Below are 18,459 nucleotides of genomic sequence, written 5' to 3' on the forward strand. Positions count from 1 at the left end.
ACTTTGATATATTTGATGTATTTTAATGCATTGCAATTGTTATTTTTTTAGAGGATCAGGGAGTCCAGAGGGGAATGGGAGCCAGTGAGGTGTTTCCTGAGTCCTTTTGATGCAATCACAGTAGTCTTTGATGGCTTCCTCGCTTTCAGATGAAACACAATGTCCCATCACCATCTTGGAACATTTCCTGCCCAGCTCTGGAATCAGCCATTACTCCGAGGAGCTCTGGTTCCCTTTACCAGGAAATTGTTCCCCAAGACTACAGTCTAGGTCATTACTATTGGGTTGGTCATTATTATCAGGTATTTACAGTGACGGAAGCTGGAAAGCACAAGAAATGTTCCAAGAGAAGATACTCAGGAGCTGATAGGATTTCCAATTCACTCATTTGGTTGACTTTGTATTTTTATGTCTTTTCCCTTAGGCTGAAAATTTTGGCTTCTAACAACCTTGATGTAAGAATGCATTTACTGTATAGTTTATTCACCATGCACATACCTAACAGGTTTTAATGTCTATTTGTTTTTGAGAGAGAGAGAGAGAAAATGAGTGGGAGAGTGGCAGAGAGAAAAAAAGAGAAAGAAGATCCAAAGCAGGCTCTGCGCTGACAGCAGCAAGCCTGATACAGGGCTCGAACTCATGAATGGTGAGATCATGACTTGAGCTGAAGTCAGGCACTCAACCGACTGAGCCGCCCAGGCACCTCTATACCTCATAGCTTTGAAACAACAATACCGATTGTATACTACTAATATGATTAACGAGAACGGTTTAAGTGTCTGGGCTGTTGGTTTTTTTAGTTCCTTTGCCTTTGGGGTCTTTCTAAGAATGTACAAACAGATGAGTTTTAAACTTACTCGTGGGTGATTAAGTCACCAAGTCAACACCCAGCTGGGGCTATTTGTTGCCATTTTGTTTTTGCTCTTAAAGAGGTACTCGGCACTTTCCTTTTGACTTTGTGATGATGAAAGAAATCTACGTCGTTCCCACGTCAAATCTACAAAACGAGATATTTTCGGTATTTATTTAGTATTTTTAAATGTGTCACCCACACTTCAGACTGCTTTTTATTATGTGGAACACCTTAGATTCTATCTACTAAAGGAGAGAAATAATGCTAATGTCATTCAGACTGTTAGAAATGATGGGCTATTTTTTTTCCTTATTAAAAAAAAAAGAAAAATATTCAACCCTGCAACTTGGCGCTGTTTTTGTTTCCCTTAACAAGGGCCTGTCTGTCAATTTTCCACAGTGTCAAAGCCCCACTGCACAGCCTGAATGAAAACACAGTGTCATCACGATTACTGAAATCAATTAAATGTCAAGGTTTTTCCATTTGCATGCAGCTTCCTTTAGACAAGAATGCTTTTCAGAGAATCTTTATTCCCTTTGGAGTTTTTTTTCCCCCTTAAAGCCTTTGTAATTAACGTGACAACGTTACAGCCATGTCTGTAACTTCCTTCCACAGATACACAAATAGAATGTTCTAAGCATTGACAGAGAACTTGTTCCTTGTCCTGCAGGACCCTCACAATCCTGGCTGGAAGCCTTCACCTAATCGTTGAGGGCTCTTCCCCTCTCTCTCCTCATTGCTGGTTGTCTCTGTCCTATTGAGCTGCTCAGGGTCTCAGGCACCCAACCTCTCTCCCCTTTCTACATTGTCTCCTTCCTCTGCCAGCATCATTCCTGACTGATGACACCAGCAGCCTAGCCCCCCTGCCACCAGGCCCTCCCCTCCAACCACTCTCAATCCGACCACCGAAACAATCTTTCTGGAAAATTGCCAATCCCATAGACTTAAACCCTTGTTTAAAAATTATTGATGGGGGCGGGGGGCTGGGATGCCTGGGTGGCTCAGTCGGTTGATCGTCTGACTTCGGCTCAGGTCACGATCTCGCTGTTTGTGGCTTCCAGCCCCACATCAGGCTCTGTGCTGACAGCTCCAAGCCTGCTTGGGATTCTCTCTCTCTCTCTGTGCCCCTCCCCTACTCTTTCACTTGCTCTCTCTCTCTCTCAAAAGAAATCAATAAATTTAAAAAAATAATAATAAAAGTAAAAATAAAAATTATTGGGGCGCCTGGGTGGCGCAGTCGGTTAAGCGTCCGACTTCAGCCAGGTCACGATCTCGCGGTCCGTGAGTTCGAGCCCCGCGTCAGGCTCTGGGCTGATGGCTCAGAGCCTGGAGCCTGTTTCTGATTCTGTGTCTCCCTCTCTCTCTGCCCCTCCCCCGTTCGTGCTCTGTCTCTCTCTGTCCCAAAAATAAATAAACGTTGAAAAAAAAAAATAAATAAATAAATACAAATAAATAAATAAAAAATAAATAAAAATTATTGATAACTTCTCATCAATCAAGGAACATAATCCAAAATCCTTGGCATGCTTTAAGCATTAAAGCACCTTTCATAATCTTGTGGCAAACTCATTTCTTTTTCTTTCTTTCTTTTTTTTTCTTTTGGCTGACCGTCCATGGAACCCCCCTCTGCACTTTTCCAACCTCATGTTCTCAGCATGCCGTGTGTTTTTATTCCTCTCTGCCTTTGCTCATATTGTTTCCCTACCCAGAATCTCCTTCCCCCACATGGCCACCTAACCAACTCCTACTCATCCTACAGTGCCCAGTCAGTGGAAGGGTCACCTCTCCTGTGAACCTTTATCATCTCCCCACCTCCCACCCCAAACTAGTCCTTCTCCCCTCCGTGCTTCTATTACACTGTTGTCAGACTTTTAGTGTCTGTCTTTCATAGCGGGGAAGCTTACATATACCCACCTCTTCCTCCGGATTTGAATGTGACTTAGACCCAGACAGTCTTGGTGCTCGGCCCACACTTAAGAAGGTACGGGGGCCCCACCTTGCACTGTCTCTACCTTTGGTCAAGCAGGATAGCACAACGGTTAGGATTGCAGACTCCGAAGTTGGTCTGCCTGATTTTGCATGCTGGTTCTGCCACATACTAGCTGTGGACCTTGGGTCATTTATTAACTTTCTGGGCCTTGGTTTCCTTACCTGCAAGAGGGGGGACAATGTGAACACACACGGCTTCTAGTGGTGGTGAGGACCAAATGCTATGGTGAGGTGCAATGCTTGGTTCAGTGCCGGGTACACAGTAAGTGCTCCATAAATGTGGGGGTCGTCATGGTGATGACAGTAACTAATTGGTCTTGGCTCTTGATTTGTCCTTGCCAGCAAAACGGACTCTGACACCACATAATGTGACATTTTCCATAGTTCAAGTAACAAAATCTAAGTATTGCACATCCAGCCCATCTTCTCTGTGGCAAGAACTTATAGACCCACAAACATTTAATTTATTCATTTAAGTAACCTCTATGCCCAATATGGGGCTCAAACTCACGACCCTGAGATCAAGAGTCGCATGCTGTATTGACTAAGCCCGTCAGGTGCCCCAGACCCACAACCATTTAAGTCCCAGGGACACGAAAATCTGGAGTGGGCATTTACATTTCACTATTATACAAATACATTAAAAAATTTTTTTTCATGTTTATTTATTTTTTAGAGAGATAGAGTGTGAGCGGGGGGAGGGGCAGAGACAGAGGGAGACAAAGAATCCGAAGCAGGCTCCTGGCTCTGAGCTGTCAGCACAGAACAATGCGGGGCTCGCACTCGCGAACTGTGAGGTCATGACCTGAGCCCAAGTCGGATGCTCAACCGACTGAGCCACCCAGGCGCCCCAAAAATACATTTTAAAAAGGGAAATTGGGTGGGGCACCTGGGTGGCTCTGTAGGTTAAATGTCTGACTTCGGCTCAGGTCATGACCTCACAGTTCGTAAGTTTGAGCCTGGCTGTCAGCTCAGAGCCCGCTTTAGACCCTCTGTCTCCCTTTCTCTCTCCCCCTCCCCCGCTCATGCTTGTTCTCTCTCTCTCTCCCTCTCAAAAATGAATAAACATTTAAATAAGAAGGGGCACCTGGGTGGCTCAGTCGGTTAAGCCTCCGACTTGGCTCAGGTCATGATCTCATGGTTTGTGAGTTCGAGCCCCGCGTCGGGCTCTGTGCTGACAGCTCGGAGCCTGGAGCCTGCTTCGGATTGTGCGTCTCCCTCCCTCTCTCTGCCCCTCCCCTGCTCACACCCTGTCTCTCTCTCTCTCAAAAATAAATACACATTTAAGAAAATTTTTAAACAAAAGGGAACTCGGGGCCAAATAGTTGAACAAGTGAGTGTAGTACTTGAGGTTTTAAAATAATGAATTATTAATGACAATAATTAATAATTTTGACGTTCAAATATCAAAGAGTTTCTTCCAGAAGAGTTCTGTTGATCTTATTTCACAAACAAGAGAACACTGAGTGGCCGCCAGACATGAAGACATCGGAATCAGAAGAGCCTCTGCTTTTCAGCGAAGCAATCCCTCTCACTGAGGTGGTAGCTCATTAATCCACCCTCCAAATACCGCCGCTCTGTCAGAAGACCCGTTCTGGGGCCTGGGGGGCTCAGTCCGTTGAGCGTCTGACTCTTGATTTCGGCTCAGGTCAGGAGCCCAGGGTTGTGAGATCGAGCCCCACATTGGGCACCACACTGAGCATAGAGCCTGCTTAAGATTCTCCGTCTCTGTCTCTCTCCCTCTGCCCCTCTCCCCTGCTCACACGCTCTCTCTCGAAAATAAGATTTTTAAAAAAGGCACATTCCAGAAGTGATGACAGGATATCAGAGATATCTATCCATACCTCCGTGTTCATGGCAGCATCATTCGCAACAGCCAAGGTATGGAAACAGTCTAAGCATCCATCAATGGATGAATATACAAAGAATATTATTCACCCATGAGCAAGAGGGAAATCTTGTCGTTTGCAACAGTGTGGGTGGATCTTTGGGGCATCGGGCTAAGTGCAGTAAGTCAGACAGAGGTAAATACTGTATGATATCACTTATACGTGGAATCTTTTTGTTTTTAAGTCAAATTCCTAGGAACAGAGAGTAGAAAGGCAGTTGCCAGGAGCTCAGAGGGTCGGTGGGGGAAATGGGGAGGTTAGTAAAAGGGTATAAATTTTCAGCTACAAGATGAGTTAGGTCTGAGGATGTAACATAAAACGTGGGGACTACAGTTGATCACACTGTTTTGATGGTTGAAGTTTGCTAAGCAAGGGGAAGTTAGACATTCTCTCACACACAAAATGAATATAAAATAAATATAGGAGGTTTGGGGTGCCTGGGTGGCTCAGTCTGTCGAGCATCTGACTCTTGGCTTCAGCTCAGGTCGTGATCTCATGGTTGGTGAGATTGAGCCCCGTGTCAGGCTCTGTGCTGACAGTGTGGAGCCTGCTTGGGATTCTCTCCCTCCCTCTCTCTCTCTCTGCCCTTCCCCTGCTCACGCTCTCTCTCTAAATAAATAAACACCAAAAGAATAAATACACAAGGTGATGGATGTGTTCACTTACTAGCTGGGAGGGATTTTTGACTATATACATATATATATATATATATATATATATATATATATATATATCAGGTCATGATGTGCACTTTAAATATCTCACAATTTTATTTGTCAATTATACCTCGGTCAAGCTGGGGGGAAAAAAAAACACAAAAAAGAAGGCTCATCCCACACCCTGTTCAGCCTTCACTATATCACACGGCTTTAGTTTTTATGGTCATTATGGGAATGTCAGCTTTTAGGACATAAATCAGGTTCCAAACATCTCTGGAGGATACAGAGGCTTACAGCTGCATTTCTCAGCATTTGGGAGCTACTAGAATCCTCCCGGCAGGCAAGTGGAGGAGAGAAGACCTGGCTAAACATGCAGATTCCCAAGCCCAATCCCAGATTCCCCTAACTTGGAATGTGTGGGGCCCGAGAGCCTGCATTCTCAGGACTTCTCGGACGCCTGGCTTCTTGGGTGACCCTGAAGCTGGCCTGGAAAGCGGGACCTCCCACACTGATGAAGTGACCACAGAGGCCTCCTACACGATCCATGAGTCTTCTGGGACTCTCGTGGCACCAGCTCCCAGCTCCCCAGAAGTCCTGATGCCTCTCTGTGCCTCAGCTTCCGCGTACGTCAAACAAGTGGCTTGGATCATTTAGGGGACCAGAATCAGTAAGCTCAAATTCTTACGGTATGTCACAGCCTGTACCAAGCTGTGATTGGAAGGAATGGTGGCTCAGGGACCAGAACCAGGAGCGGAGAAACTGACAGCTCGTTCCTTTTTGATAGCTTACACAGGTGTCTCCGCCTCTCTATCCCCCACCCCCATTACCTGGACGGGTGTAACAACTTCTAATCTTGTCATCTTATTGTCCCTTGCCTTTACTATTGCCTGACTTCAATTCAGCCTCCACTCTGGGGCCAGCAAGATATTTAAGATAGAAGAATCTGATCATCCACCCCCACTTTGAGAACTCCCCCATGACTTTAAGGAAAGGGTTATCATTCCTTCACTTAGTACCAAAGGCATTAATTACAAAGCCTTCAAGGCCCTGAACTTCCTACTATGTCTTATCTGTTGTTAAAATACGCTCTCAGTTGCAAGTGCTAACAAACCCAACTCAAACTGCTGAAACAATAGGGAAAGAGTGTTGGTTTATATAACTGGAGGGTCAAGCAGGAGTGTGGGCTTCAGGCATAGTTTGATCCAGGGGTTCACTGTCTCACCAGAGCTCAGCCCCACTTCTCTCCCCCTTCCGTCCTGCCTTCCTCTGTCAGTTTTGTCTGTCTATCTGGCAGCAACATGGCCGCAGAGCTCCACACCTTATATCCACACCCCCCCCCCCCCATCACCCAGAACAAGAGAGAACAGACTCTTGTTCCAGCAACGAGCTCTGAGATTCACTTTGACTGGACAAGCTGAGATCCCACGCCCATCGCTGGCCATGCCCACCTATTCAGGGATCATCACGGCTATTACTATCCCAACTCTTATTGTGCTGAACTACAATCCTGATTTTCTCACTGGTTTCCAGTAGATGGTGATTACAATATTCCACTCTGTACGATAGTACGATAGTTGGTGCTCAGTAGATGCGGATTGGGTTTCTAAAGCACGGGGTTGGTTGTTCTCTTTCCTCAACAAACCCCTGCACAGGCCTCAGCAGTTTGTGGGGGTCAATGGAGCCCCATTAGCAGAATAAATACATCCCACATTTTCCTACCTCTTTCTCCCCCGTTGGTTCCATAGGACCTCAGCTTTAATAATATCCTCCACAGCCAAGTATTTCTGTCTGTCTCGGGGGCTGTCTTCGGACAGGCTGACAAATATGGCCAGTGTATTCCCTGAGGAGGGGGTGCCTATCTCCGTCCTTACCCAGTCTCATGCCTCGTGGGGTCTGCGGTCTCCATCTTTGGGTCTCCACGGAGATCCCAGATCTCTCAAAAGTGGCAGAGTCGGGGACACGTGCCTCCCTCCTTCCTCCTGGTAGGTGGTGGGTCCTGGGGCAGTGCTGCCCAGGCCCCAGTGTGTCCCAGCGTGGAGCCCCTGTCTGCTTCTACTTACCTTTCTCTCTAATGGGCCCAGACACGGGTCCGTGGACTGGGCTGAGGAAAGAGACCAGGGCTGGTCATTACACTTCACGGGAAGTCACTTCTGCCCTCTGGTTCTGAGATGTGGAATCAGAGCCCAGCTTGTCCTGCTGGTTTCCCGATCCTCTACACCCAGAGACCCTGTTCCCTGTGCCCGGAGACTCCTGCTGAGCCCAGAGGCCACCTCACTGGTTATCAGACCCGCCTGGAGGTGTCTGGACTTCTACGGTGGGCATGACTCAGGCCCCCGCCATGAGACCTAGACCCGCAAGGATGCCTCGGTAGTGTCTTATCCCTTTTGGGGGGGGGGGGGGGGGCGGCCATTGTGCCTCGACTTCTTTGCATCTGTTGTTGCTGCATCTGTAAAATGGGGCAATACTTCTGATCTCTCAGTGTCTTCCAGGGGATCAAATGAGACAAAGGACTTGGAAATGCACAGAGGAGGCCTCTTCTTTGTCAGGTTGACTCAGCCCAGCTCACTAGTCCCCTGCAGTGCTCATCAATCAATACCTCCCTGGAACGCTTCAGATTATCTAACATGCCTGCTATTCCCAGGAGACGGCGTGCTCTGGGGTACTGTGTGCATCATTCATACTCACATCTTCAGCCCCCAAGCCACACCTCGTACACAGTCAACAGCATCAATCAAAGCTGAGACTTCTTGCCCACACACCGTGCGTGAGGCTGTGCCTCAGGCACGTTCTTTCTACTCAGGGTGCCGCTGAACCTTCACAGCAGTCTCACACGCTAGAGACAAAGTTTTGTCCCGCATAAGGTGACAGAGGCCTGGAGACATCCAACAGCCTGCCCAGGGTCACGCAGCAGGTAGGTAACGGAGCCGAGATTTGAACGTGGGTCTCTCCGACTGTTACGTACGCTTGTGTTTTCCATTCAAACGTGTTTCCTAAAGACGGGTACCATCTGTCTCTGAATGCTCAATCTGTGACATAATCCCTCCCGGGACAGCACACAAATGAACGTTTTACTGATTAAATGAAGAAATACGGAAGGATAATACTAGCTAGAAAATGAGATGAATAGATAGATAGATAGACAGACAGACAGACAGTTGGCAGATAGATAAGTTTCGATATAGATGGATATTCCTGGGGAAAGTTATGCTAAGGCAGGAACCATACCCTACACTCCTTCCAAGGCTCAGAAATCGATCACAGACCCGAGGGCATAGTAAGCACTCTATACACACTGAATTTGAGTAACCAGAGGTGTTAGATGTGAAAGCAAAAAGATTCTTGGAAGCAGCTCTGATAACGTCATCTGAATGGGCCAGAAAGGCCATGCAGGATCAACATTGAGGTAGGGTCCCTGGGGTTCCCTTGCTGATGTCACTGGATGTGGCTTACCCATTACAGTCCAAAGGAAGCTTCTCCACGTTCAGGAACTACAGCCTGGAGGACATCAGAATTGAGAAGCTTCATTTCCTGCTATGGTGGAGAGAAGGGGGTGTGCACAGGCTAGAAAAAGGGAATGATCCCGTTATCAATGCTGTCCAAGCACATAGGAGTCCTTCAGCATGACCCTATTCAACATATAGCCCAAAACAAGGCTGACTCATTCAATCTTGGTTAAAAGGACTTGATTCGAGGGGCGCCTGGGTGGCTCAGTTGGATAAGCGTCTGACTTCAGCTCAGGTCACGATCTCAGGTTTGTGGGTTTGAGCCCCGCGTCGGGCTCTGCGCTGACAGAGCCTGCTTGGGATTCTGTGCTTCCCTCTCTCTCTGTCCCTCTGCCTCTCGTGCTCGGTCTCTCTCTGTCTCTCAAAAAGAAGTAAACATTTTAAAAAGTTTTTGAAAACAAGACTTGATCTGAACAAGAGCCCAAAAAGTTTGTCACGAGACCATCGTGCCTGAAAGGACAACCCCATGGCAAATCCCACAAGCAGCATGGGGTGGGAGGTGCTCTGGACTTGGGAGTCAGGAGGCCCACATCTTGGTCCCAGTGCTGCTGTGAATTGGCTGTATGACCTTGAACCCAGGGACTCAGTTTCCAGCTATTTCACAAGAGAGTTTTAACACCAATGAGCGCCTTGCTGACTTTGTGGGGTTTTGTTTTTTTTTTTTTAAGATTTCTTTCTTTATTTTTGAGAGAGAGAAAGCATTAGTGGAGGAGGGGCAGAGAGAGAGGGAGAGAGAGAATCCCAAGCAGGCTCCACACGATCAGTGAGGAGACTAACGTTGAGACTTGAACCCACAAACCATGAGATCATGGCCTGAGCCAACGCTGGACGCTTCACTGACTGAGCCACTCAGGCGCCCCGCTCCCGGCTGACTTTGAATCTAGGATTCTGTATAGGATTTTGGAGTGGGGAAGGAGAGAGGGCTGAGCAGAAAGAAGGAGCAGTGGTGTTCTAAAACCACCTGCACCGCCAGCTTAGGAGAATCATTCCTGTGTTCATCTCTTCCTACTTGCATATTCTATGACATCATATCGATAGCTTGAAATCGGCCATGATGGGAGCATTCACACCATGGCAACTGGCAACCCCGCTAAATCACAGCTCACTCGTGCTCTCTCTTCTTTTCTTTTCTCTCTCTCTCTCTCTGTTTTTTGAGAGCCAGTTGGTAAACATTTATCAGCACACCACTAGAAGGGGGCCAACGTTTATTGAGCACCTAGTTTCTCAGGCACTTTATGTAGCCTGTCTCTTACCCTGCCTGGCCTCCACAACCATGGGACAAACTTTGCGAGGCTCCAAGAGACTCAGTAAGTTGCCCAGTGTCACCTAGCAATTAGGAGATGAGGGTGATACTCAAACCCGGGACCGAGCGGATCCAAGTTCCGTGACCTTTTCCCACCGCCACACGTGCTCTCTGAATTCGGAAAAGCCAGGCGTGGTAAGGAGGCACAAATATAGTTCGCGTCACAGCCCTGGAAGGTAACCCGGGCATGACCTTCCCGTCTGATGGGAAGCTAGTTCTTGCTTGCCTGCCCATCCACACTCCTGTGATATTGTCAATTCCCCTTAAGATTTTCCAGCTCACACTGTCAACACAGACCTGGCCTGGAATGTCCATTCTACCCTCCTGGTGGCTTCACATTACGTGAACTTACAGCCCCATTATTGGAGCTGCCAAATGTCGATTTAAGTTTGGTGCCGAAGGTCAACTGCATAAACGTCCGCTGTGCTAGCTGGAGGACATTTCCATGCTGTTGGATCAGAGGTGACCCCTGTGTTCCCATCATGGACATTGCTATTGATAGAAGGTTCCACGTAACCCAATCCCGAGCGCACACGTACAATCTCCTGCAAACACGCTGCCTCCTTGGTGCCTTCATGGTTGACCTCTCCAAAGACCTTCCCGTTTTCTCCTTTGCCAAGAGTAAATATCTCTCCACTGGGTCTGTGAAAGCGACTCAGCAGAAACAAATGATGAGGTCCATTATCAAAGATGTTTCGATTAAAAGCAACATGGCCTTATTAAGATAAATTGACTGTTTGGAACAGTGTTTTGTTTTGTTTTGTTTTTTAATAGTCCTTGTAATGTTAAGACGACTCCTGTCTCTGCCCCTTAGTTGAGATCAAATCGGTTTATTGGTTTTCCTGTGACCACAGGGATGCCCTTCTCACTCCCCCATGATTGACTTTTAATCTATGGCAGACATTCAATGACTCTCTGGCAGAAATAGTTCGGTAATAAGTCAGACTCTCTCTGGAAGGCTCTCTCCGGACCCTTCCTGGGAATGCAATTAAGCAACATGAATTTTCCTTTTAGCAGACTCCCTGCCCCTTAAATTATGTTCTGTTAAACTCTGTGAGCCCCAGTTAAGTGCATGTGGGTCAAGATGGACCTCAGCTGGATTCTCTCCCAGCCAAAGTGGCTGGAGGCCTCTTTTATACCTTTCAGCCTTTGGGTCGGAGTGGTTTTGAGAGAAGTAGTCTTGGGCTCCTCGGTAACCAGTGGAAATATTCAAGAAAGGGGGATTTCAGCTGGAACGGTGTGCGGCTTGTGGCTGAGAAGAGCTGAGTGCACCCTACAGTTAGGGAGTAAATACTACGAATCTAAATGAGTTTTGTCCTTGATTTGTTGCGGGGATTTGGCCGACTCACTCCCGTTCGGATCCGGGCCTCAGACTTCCCGTCTATGAAATATAGGTGTTGGGCCTCAGCAGGGGCGGACAAATCAAATGACTTCAGAAGCATGGCAGGTAAAAGAATTTAGGGAAACCAGAGTGTGTATGCCCCACAGGAAAGAAAACTGGTAACAATATCAATGATCGTGTAAATAATAGTAATAATAATACCGTGGGACACTTAGCATCCCAGGCGCTTATCCTAAACACTTTCCATATATTAGCTTCGTGTTTCTCATGGCAGTCCGGCAAGGTAGGTCCCATCTCCGTTTACAAATGAGGAAACTGAGGCACAGAGATGTTCAGTAACTTGCCCAGAGTCACACAGCTGATACAGGAAAAGAATCCTCCGTGGGTAGGATCTGGGAACACTTTTGCCAGTTTTCAACCTCTCGATTACATCTCTAAAGGCCTTCCAGCCCTAACACTCTGAATCGCTGTAAAAAGCAAAATCTGAACATGGTGGTTGCCCAGTAAAGGCTGGCTAAATCATTATCCAGGAGTCAAAATTCTAAGCGACAAGTAGCATTTATGGAGTAATTATTTGCCAAACCTCCTGTTAAGCACCCCCAGATATGCATCCATGAATCCGCCCAACCCCATTTTATAGGAGAATAAGTGAAATTCAATATGCAATGCATGGGGCCACGGTCACAGAGCTAGGAAGAGGCAGGGCAGAAGCTTCACTACAAACCTAAATACGCTATAGACTCCAGCAGTGGGGGGGGGGGGGGTCCCCAGCTGCCGTTTGTTTTTTTTTCTAACTTTATTTATTTATGTATTTATATATTATTTATTTTGAGAGACATAGAGAGAGCGGGGGAGGGGCAGAGGGAGAGAATCCCAAGCCGGCTTCTCACTGTCACGGCAGAACCCGATGTGGGGCTTGAACTCAGGAACCGTGAGATCATGACCTAAGCCCAAATCAAGGTTTTGTTGGTTTGTTTTCTTTCCTTTCTTTCTTTTTTTTTTTTTTTTTTTTTTTGAGAGACAGAGCGCAAGCAGGGGAGGGGCAGGGAGAGAGGAAGACACAGAATCCAAACAGCCTGGAGGCTCTGAGCTGCGCGCACAGAGCCTGACGTGGGGCTTGAACGCACAAGTGCCAGATCATGACCTGAGTCGAAGTCAGACGCTTAACTGAAGGAGCCACCCAGGCTCCTCCCACCTGCTGTTTTTATACACAAGGTTTTATGGGAACAGAGCCATGCGTGTTCATTTACAGCTTGTCTGCGGCTGTTCTCCTGCCACAGGCCAAATGGCCCACCGAACCCCACCCTTTACAGAAGTTTGTCAGCCCCAGACTGGAAGGCAGTGGAGACGGAAAGGGACGTGCCGGCTCTTATCAAGGTCGGGGTGGGAAAGGGGACAGGGAGATTAGCAATGACATTTTCAACAGGTGGGGAGATAAAAAGAAAAGGAGTTCAAAATTTGGACAAAGACTCAACTCCGGCAAGAAAACTTCCGGGGGGGGGGGGGGGGGGGAGAGCAAGCTGTGAGCGTTTGTTCCGGGCTGCAGAAAAGGCAAGAGATTGAGGGGCGCCTGGGGGGCTCAGTCGCTTAAGCATCCGACTTCAGCTCGGCTCACGATCTCACGGTCCGTGGGTTCGAGCCCCGCGTTGGGCTGTGTGCGGCAGCTCAGAGCCTGGAGCCTGCTTTGGATTCTGTGCCTCCCTCTCTCTCCGTCCCTCCCCCGCTCATGCTCTGCCTCTCTCTCTCAAAAATAAATAATAACACATTTAAAAAAATTGTTTTCAAGGCAAGAGATGGAGATCCTGCCTCTGCTTTAGAAGGGGATGCGGTTGTGGTTCACTCAACTAATCAATATGCTCTACTCACCAGGAGAAGGACCCCCCCCCCCAGCCATGGACCGGGGAGGCGCTGGAAGCTCAAGGGAGGGAAACTGGATGTCGGATGGGTGGGTAGGGATGGGGAGCCTTTCCTTTCATTCACTTACTCCTTCTCTCAGACGTTCATCAAACACCCACCAGGGACCAGGCATCAGCCACAGCACTCGTGGAGGAGGGACAGGGCAGAGAATGTTAAGGAGGGCGGGGCTTCTGAAAACAGGAGAAAGGAATAGAGAAAAGAGTGAGAAAGAGAGAGAGAAAGAGAGAGAGAAACATAAGTGGGAGGGAAGGGAAACCGAGCAGCAAGAAATAGAAATACGGAGCCAACGACGATAAGAGAGGAAACGGAAGAAAAAGTTTGAGCTGGGAACTGCAGTAAATCATTACCTGCATTGTTTCCTTCTGCGACGTGCACGGAACCCCGTTCGGCCACTGTTCACAGATCTTAAATCGATCACTCTCAACTCGGAGGCCTTCAGAGGCTTTGGTCTGCCTGGTTCTGAAGGGGGATCTCCATCACCGACTTGGCGCCAGGAGTCCGGGACATTGCCTGATGGGGTAGATAACATTAAACGTGGACATGAATGAGGCCACCAGCGAGAGTTTCCCACCGTGGGTTTTCAGGCAAAGAATTAAAGGAGTGGGGAGGGGGAGGGGGAGGAGGAGAGGGAGGGGAGGGGGAGGAGGAGAGGGAGGGGAGGGGGAGGAGGAGAGGGAGGGGGAGGAGACGGGGGGAGGGGGAGGGGAGGGGGAGGAGGAGAGGGAGGGGGAGGAGACGGGGGGGGAGGGGGAGGGGAGGGGAAGGAGGAGAGGGAGGGGGAGGAGACGGGGGGGAGGGGGAGGGGAGGGGGAAGGGGGTGAGGAGAGGGAGAGGAGAGGGAGGAGGAGGAGGAGGGGAGGGGAGGGGGAGGAGGAGGGGAGGGGAGGGGGAGGAGGAGAGGGAGGAGGAGAGGGAGGGGAGGGGAGGGGGGGGAGGATGACACCAGAGGATGGTGATGTAGCAGTAAACTAGCCTTTGGCACTATGCTAGTTGTTTTACTAACTTCATCTCTGAAGTCCCGCAATAGCCCTCTGAGAAGTATTACTCCATTTCTCCAAGGAGAAAACCAAGGCTCTGGAAAGCAAAACTACTCACCCAAAGCTCACAGCTAGGGCAGAACTGGACTCAGAACTCATCTCTCTGAGTCCTGAGCTCACTAAGTGGGACTGATTCTGGAAGTAAGGCCCCTAGATCAGCGTCAGCATCACAATCGCCCCAGGGAGTGACTGTTTAAACTGCAGATTCCCAGGCCCCACCCAGATCCACTGAATCAGGATCTCTAGGGGAGGATAGCATCCGGTCTGCATTTTGAACCACTTTGGTGTTTCTGCATTTTTTTAAATTCATTTTTTAACATTTATTTACCTTTGAGAGAGACAGACAGAGTGCAAGCAGGGGAGGGGCAGAGAGAGACAGAGAATCGGAAGCAGGCTCCAGGCTCTGAGCTGTCAGCACAGAGCCCGACACGGGGCTCGAACTCACGAGCTGTGAGATCATGACTTGAGCCAAAGTCAGACGCTTAAGCGACTGAGCCACCCAGGTGCCCCACATTTCTGCATTTTGAGCCAGATGATTTCTATGTTTGCTGAGGTTTGGGAATTAACCACACAAGAGTCAGGTTCCAATCCAGTGATCCCTGGACAGCTTTCCAAGAGTCCACGACCTACTGATAATAAACTGGAGTATTGTTCAACACATGCCCACCCCCTTTCTTCTCCTCTTTGGGGCAGTGTTGGCCCCAGTGAATTTTTTAGACCTTTTGGTTTACTCCGGCCAAGGAGATGTGCACAGATGGGAGGTAATAGAACCTCAAAACAAGTTTGTGTGGCATGGCTTACCTCCTAAGCGTCCACCATCACCACAAAAGATAAAAATAAAAATAAAAATAAAAAACCATGCTCCACAAGGCAGGTTGCCTTTCCAGCCTGGGCTCCAGAATTGGACACATGAAGTTGAGCTGAATGGTCCCAAAGCCTGGATCCAAGCACAGCCAACCCATAAACTAAAATGCCCCAGCCAACCCATATACATGCCAATCACATGAGCAAGAAAGACCTGCTTGTTGTCAGCCATCGGGTTTAGGTATGATTTGTTATGCAGCCATAGCTGACCGATACACCTACGCTATATATCCTATATTGTGTGACCATTTTATGCTGTGTACTCACTTTTCTGGAGAGAGGGTACACATACCTTTCAACAAATTCTCAAGAGACCAGGGACCCCAGCAAGTATTAAGAGCCACAGATCCGCTTAAAGATCTTCCCCATCCTCAGTAGAACCTCAGGAGTTTCCAGGCTTGATCTGAATGAGTTTTCACTGTCCCTCCTTACCAATTAGAATTGAAGATGGTTATCTAAGCCTTAATCTTTAAGGCGTCCGGACCGAATATGTTTTGAGAAGGGGGCCTGGGTGATGGTCTTAGGATGCATTCTTGAATCCTTGGACTCTTAAAATACCCCAAAATACAAAAAACAAACCAAGAGGAATTATTAAACAACAGGGAGTCGTTTTACAAGATTTTCCTCCTTTAGTCTCTTATTACTTACCCATTTATCTCTCCAGTGGAAAGAAATTACTCTCTATCTCTGTGAAGTACATAGAAACAGCTCGGTCAATGTGTTGCCAGAGATGTGAAAAATTAAAAATATTATTTCCCAGTCTGGGTTGGCTTCTATATAAATAAGTATATACAGAACCTATATCCAACACCTCAATCATGAAAATCATGATTAACATGTCACAGGACATTAATTTTTTCAAGATCACTGGACAATAGTTTTAGGAGTTTATGAGTGCACAGTTTACTTTTTTTTTTTTTTTTTTTTGGCCTGCAGTTTGTGAAGTCACAGCTCCAAGGACCCTCCACTAGAAGCAACAAGGCCCCTGGGGAGGATGAAATGACCCAGCCACATCTCCATTTATTTTACGTCCCTGCTCGTATCTTATCCAGAGTTGGAGGCCAAGCAAACCAGCCTGTTAGCAATCCATTTTCCTGTGCTGGCCTCATCCCCTTGGCTGTTATCGGCCGAGTACTTCAGCACGGATGGATGGGTTCTGGCCGGTCAGGGGACGCAAGTGAACTTGAACCGAATCCAGCTAGCAGGATTTCTGATCGCCAAGGTGACCTGCCACCTTCAAGGAAAGCAGGATTCAGATGGTGACTCAGGGGGTGCCAGGGAAGAGAGGGAGGAAGGACAGGTGCACTGCCTCCCGTAACCCAGGGCTAACTGGGGACTTTGGGATCAGGGGTTCTTGGGTGTTGTGGGAGGAATTAGAAGCACTCTTCTTCTCCGCTGTCCTCCATTGATGGCCATACCCTCTGTCCTTTTGGGTGTTGAAGCATCTTTTGTTTGTCAAGACAGTCTGACAGGCTGAGTTTGGATCCACACATTCTTTGGAGGCAGGACCTCAAAGAGGTAATCACGGTAAGATGAGGTCCGAGGGCACCCTGATGTATTCACCAACTAGGATGTTCACCCAAGCCTCAGAGCCAGAATTTTGCACTGGGGCTCTGTTATGTAGGCATGATTGTACCGTTGGGCTAATAGCACCTGGCTCAAAGCCTCAACCTTCTTTTCTTTTCTTTTTTTTTAATGTTTATTTATTTTTGAGAGAGTGTGAGCAGAGGAGGGGCAGAGAGAGAGAGGGGACAGAGGATCCGAAGGGGGCTCTGCACTGACAGCAGGGAGCACGACATGGGGTTCCAACTCACGAACCATGAGATCATGACCTGAGCCGAAGCTGGACCCTCAACCCATTGAGCCACCCAGATGCCCCTCAAAGGCCCAACCTTCTAATCATGGGGTTGGTCTTTCCAGCCTGACCAGCCCCCTGCTGAAACCATCTAGGGACTGACCAGGTAAACTGAGTGTGGTCCTGAGGTCCTACCATGATTAACAAAGACAATCTTATCACCTGGGAAATTCCAAGAGTTTAGAACTCTGTCCTAGGAACCAGGGACAAAGGCCAACCAAATTCTTGGTTTTACAACATGCATATACATATATGTGCATTATATGAATATATAAATGCTACACATACTTGTTCTATTTGTATAGTGTATATATTGGAAAGATATACTCCAACGTGTGAATAGTAACTACCTCCAGGTAAAGAGATTCAGAAATGTTGTTGTTCTTCTCGTTTGTTCGTTTGTTTGTTTGTTTGTTTGTTTGTTTGTTTTGAGAGAGAGAGCGTATGCATGCGCGTGCAAAGGACAGGGCCAGAGGGAAAGAATCTTAAGCAGGCTCCACACTCAGTGCAGAGCCCCACATGGGGCTTGATCCCACGACCCTGGGACCATGACCTAAGCCAAACTCAAGACTGGGATGTTCAGGGGCGCCTGGGTGGCTCAGCTGGTTGGGCTGGTCCGACTTTGGCTCAGGTCATGATCTCATGGTTCGTGGGTTCAAACCCCGCATCGGGCTCTGTGCTGACAGCTCAGAGCCTGGAGCCTGCTTCAGATTCTGTGTCTCCCTCTGTCTCTGCCCCTCCCCCCACTTGCGCTCTGTCACTCTCTCAAAAATAAATAAAGATTTAAAAAAGATTGGGATATTCAACTGACTGAGCCACGCAGGTGCCCCCGCCCCCCCCCCCCCCCTTTCATGTTTAATTGCCAGTCCAAGAGGCTCAGGTCAGTTAAGAACTCGGATCACATTCCCATTTCATGGGCCGTGTGACTTCTGCGGACTTCAGTTTCTTCTTTTGCCGTATGGAATCGATTACAATGGTTCCTACCCCAGAGTTCAGCTGCTGTTGACAGAGCCTGCTACGGCACCTGCGAATTGATAATTAGTTATTCTTGGGTCATTGCTGTGATGACCATTGTTAACGTTCTTGTAACTTACCTCATTGTCTTATAAGTCACCTGGGAAATGATATTTATTGAGCCACCCATGGCATGAAGGGCCGTGTGTGATCCAGACCTGGGAGACCTGCACCCGTTGATGCCTCCAGAAACTTAACAACCACCCTGGAGAGATCCACTGACCCTCCATAGAC

This window comes from Leopardus geoffroyi, chromosome D3 (assembly GCF_018350155.1).
Source record: "Leopardus geoffroyi isolate Oge1 chromosome D3, O.geoffroyi_Oge1_pat1.0, whole genome shotgun sequence".
Classification (NCBI taxonomy): Eukaryota; Metazoa; Chordata; class Mammalia; order Carnivora; family Felidae; genus Leopardus; species Leopardus geoffroyi.